The 4,509-nt window shown below is 43.4% G+C and overlaps 1 protein-coding gene across 1 annotated transcript in view; it reads right to left on the reverse strand.

Moving 5' to 3' along the window:
• Nucleotides 1–4,025, reverse strand: part of LOC118812807 (SH3 and multiple ankyrin repeat domains protein 1) — a 119,761-nt gene extending 115,736 nt beyond the window's left edge. The window contains exon 1 of the mRNA XM_036577940.1: nucleotides 3,753–4,025. The gene's annotated coding sequence lies outside the window, so the exon portion shown is untranslated. The remainder of the gene's footprint in view (nucleotides 1–3,752) is intronic.
• Nucleotides 4,026–4,509: the final 484 nt, after the last annotated feature.

Here is a 4,509-nt window from a genome sequence, read left to right on the forward strand (position 1 = left end):
CCCCCACACACACACATACGTACAAGCCCCCCACACACACACATACCTACAAGCCCCCCACACACACACATACCTACAACCCCCCCCACACACACATACCTACAACGCCCCCCACACACACACATACCTACAAGCCCCCCACACACACACATACCTACAACCCCCCACACACACACATACCTACAAGCCCCCCACACACACACATACCTACAACCCCCCCCACACACACATACCTACAACCCCCCACACACACACATACCTACAAGCCCCCCCCACACACACACATACCTACAACCCCCCACACACACACATACCTACAAGCCCCCCCCACACACGCACATACCTACAACGCCCCCCACACACACACACAGACACAGTACAGAAAAAGTGTGCTTGTAAAACCAGCTCACACCACATTCACACTGTTATAATACAACAGTCTGAAATAAAGGTGCCACTAACGGGTTCTCTGAGTGATGCCATACAACAGGCTCTCCAGTCCCGATCTCAGGGTCCCCATGTTCTGTACATTTTTGAGTCTCAAACAGCCCCATAATCCCTACAGTGTACTGCACAGTGGGGAACACTGTGCTTTTACACTAGAGGTGTGGCCACTGTGCATGTGGAAGCTATCCACTCCTGGCGCTGCGTGTGGCGCTACATGATTGGTTCATTTTGAACGTGACTGTTTCGCATCACTTCACTTTTCAGGTTTTGTGAAAGGATCGTTGAGGACAGTGGAGGAGACTGTAGTATGACAGTCCCATGTTATGATCATTATGCATCAGCATATGCCTAATAATAAAGCAATAAGCCGCGAGAGGCTGTGCATTACTGTGATTTTATCACGGGGAAGGGTGGTCTTAGGCACGATGCGCACCACTGTCACGTACAGCCTCAAGTGGCTTATTGCTTTTATTAAATGGTGGCCAACATAAAATATGATAAAATACACAAATTTGCAGCAAATAAATTCAGTTTTCAGCAAATAAATTCAGTTTTTGTTAATAATATTCAACATAAACAAGTATTCCGCCAAGAAATGTAGTTCCTTTAGAGTATAGTGTCGTTGCCGAGCAACCATGGCCCGCTGAATGAGGAGAACGTTTGGTTGCCCACTGCTGTACATTGTGGTCATTTCATGATCTTTTTAACTTTTTGTCGTACAACAATATACGTGTGTTATATAAACTGTTGCTTTATAAGCACCTTTTGGTCACCAAAAACCCCCTGCGGGTCTTATTTAGCACCAATCCAGCGGTGCCGCTCTTCTCACACTGGGGCTGAATCTCAAACGGCTCCCTGCTCCCTACATAGTGCACTAGGTAGGAGTTTAAATACTGGATCCTGCAGCCCAACAGTGTTTAATACAGCTGAGAAACAGTCATTTGGGATTCAGACTCATCCACACTCGAAACATGATGCACTGTTTGGCTGCAGAGGCTGGAATTTCTGAACTTTCATAGCTAGAACACTATTTAGGGAGTACGGAGCCGTTTGGGGTTCAGTCTGGGTTTGACACGACTTCTGACTGAAACACGAACATTTGAAGTGTGTAAAACATTCAGGTGACATTTTTAGATTTTTATTTTGCAGTTTTACAGTAAATCACACTGTAAGTGCTTTAATTCAAGCCTGTGATATTAATGATGGAGCTGTTTAGCATGTTTGCTATCTTTTAGCCTGTTAGCTAGCTGACCAGCCCAGTTCTAGATAAGAAAATAAGCTATCAGCCCCTCGGTTTAAACAGAACCGGGTTCTTACTTCATCAGTATACTCAGTGGTCTATGCGAGCAGCATTAGAGTCAAAGATTAGTCCATTAACAGCACAAAGACTTTTCGTGATACAGGGTTCAGTTGCTGTGAGGCGCCATAGATGTGAGTATGTCATGTATTTTACAACAGCTTTGAACGCGGCTCAGCCAATCAGATTTTAGGACCCTAACTACCCGTTTTATGTAACCTAATAAAACCCTCTTTGATAGGACTGGAGCAGGTTGGTGTAATAAGCTCTCCTTTGTGGAGTGAGTGATGGTCCTGTGCTCTCCTGAACGACTAAACACCTTCTTATACGAGAACAGCTCCTTGTTTGCAGGAGCTCCTGCATGGTGAAATGCTGTGTATCCAAAATGTGCTGTTCTTGAGAGTTTGTGTCCGAGGAAAATAAAAACAAGCAGCAGGCGGACGAAGCTGCGCTGACCGTTCTGCAAACCTGCACGCAGAAAAGTGACGTATGGAATTGTACAGTCGATCCACGGTTTGGATGCAACTCTTGTGTGAAAGCAAACCAGCGATAATGAGCCCCTCCCCCAAATGAGCCCAGAATCAGTCCTGAGTGTGCACTCAGTTATCCGGGACCAGGGTGAGAACACCCCTAGATCTTCAGAGAAGTCCTACAAACGCATGTCTGTGATGTTCAGTTAAATCTTCATTAAATAGAATCTTGTTTGTATTTAAACGTATTACAGCACTACTGTCATTGTACTGCAGGGATAGCTCTGGGTGGGATTTGTAACCAGACCATGCTGTAGAGTACAGCCTGGTGAACAAACACAGTTCAACACTGAATGGACTATGTAGGTGTAGAAGTCATTATTTCCTGACCTACATAGTGCACTACGTAGGGAATAGGGAGCAAACGGTGAACTTGTTAATTAGTTAACGAGTTGAATCGGATGAGCTCGATGAGACTCAGCACAAAATTGTGCATACTGTGAGATCACCAGGTCTGGCAGTGAGAAGCCCTGCCTTACAGGAACCTCATTTGGGTCCCTGAAGAACCGCATTTTTAAAAAGCGATTTATGAGAGAAAATACATATGGAATAATTCATAGTAGATACTGAATAATTCAGAGTAGGTACTGAATAATTCATAGTAGATACTGAATAATTCAGAGTAGGTACTGAATAACTCAGAGTAGATACTGAATAATCCATAGTAGATACTAAAAAAATCATAGTAGATACTGAATAATCCATATTAGGTACTGAATAATCCATAGTAGATACTGAATAATTCATCATGTATACTGAATAATTCATAGCAGGTACTGAAAGGTACTGGAACCCCTGCCATAGAAGAACCACTTCTAGTTCCTTACTGAGCCATGTTTTAAAAATAGATTTGTTAGTTTGAAGAATATTTTTAAAGTTTTACCTTCACATAATGAAAGGGTTCTAGATCAATTTAAGGGGTTGTCCTAGAACCTTTACATTATGTTTTTTTAAATGATTTCTGATATATCAGTTATGAAACTTCAAGGACCAGAGTTTAAAATGAGCTGATTGGCTAACACTAGCATGTTTACCTTTCGTTACTTAATGCGTTTGTCCCAGAAGTAGATGAAGGATTTTGTTAAATAAAAAACATTTCTAAACATTTTCTTTCGTTTTTTCATGTTTCTCCAGGGGTTTAAACATGCAGGACACATCAAAGCTTTAATGTAATTAATACTCCTTTATTGAGGAAATGAAAACGTGTTTCCATCATAAATCAGCTGTTGTTGCTTTGAGAAACGTTGAGTTCAGAACTGTTACTAATGAACGTGCAGCGTTTGAGAGTGAAACTCTTCATATACGTTTAGGAGTCAGTTCATCCTCCCCTCGTTCTCTCCTTCAGAAGTGTGTCACCGCTCCCTGGAGTCCACAACTAGCCTTCTTTCTCTTTTCTCGCTCTTTCGCTCCCAAATGACCCACAATTCCTCACCAAACTCTCCCAGAACCCGTTAAAGTCCATTAAAGCACACACTCACCTGCTGACCGGCTGGAAACTCTTCTTTTACTGTCCTCTGTCCATCCTCACTGCGCTCTCTCTCTCGCTCGCTCTCTCCGCTGGGGCTCGTGATGAAGGTAAAGTCACTCAGCAGTCCGACAGGAATAAAAGAGAGACACTTTTCTTCTCCTTTACTTTCAAAAATCCACCGTCAACTCCATCAGTACTCCCTCCATCCCTCTATCCCTCCATCCATCCACAGCGCAACTGAGAACAATCACTGCAACCCCGCCTCTCTCTCTCACTCTCTCTCTCTCTCTCTCTCTCTCTCTCTCTCTCTCTTTCTCTGTCTCTTTCTCTTTCTCTCTCAGTCTCTCTCTCCTCCCTCTATCTCTCTCTCTGTCTCTCTCTCCTCCCTCTCTATCTCTCTCTCGCACTCTCTTCCTCTCACTCTGCCTCTCTCTTACTTACTATCTCTCACTATCCTTCTCTATCTCTCCCTCTATTTTCTCTATATCTCTCTCTCGCTCACTACACCTCTCTCCTCCCCCCTCTTCTTTCTATTTCTATTTCCCTCTTCTCTCTCATCCCTTCATCTACTCTCTCAATTCTCTCTCTCCTGCTTCTCTCCCTACCTCTCTTTTCTTTCTGTTTCTCCCCTCTCTCTATCACACTATTTCTCTATCTATCTATCTATCTATCTATCTATCTAGTCCTCGCTGCCTTTCTACCTTTTCATCTATCTTCCTCCTCTTTGTATCTCTATCTGTTCTCTCTCTCTCTCTACTTTGTCTCTA

The sequence above is a fragment of the Colossoma macropomum genome, unplaced genomic scaffold (genome assembly GCF_904425465.1).
Source record: "Colossoma macropomum unplaced genomic scaffold, Colossoma_macropomum, whole genome shotgun sequence".
Classification (NCBI taxonomy): domain Eukaryota; kingdom Metazoa; phylum Chordata; class Actinopteri; order Characiformes; family Serrasalmidae; genus Colossoma; species Colossoma macropomum.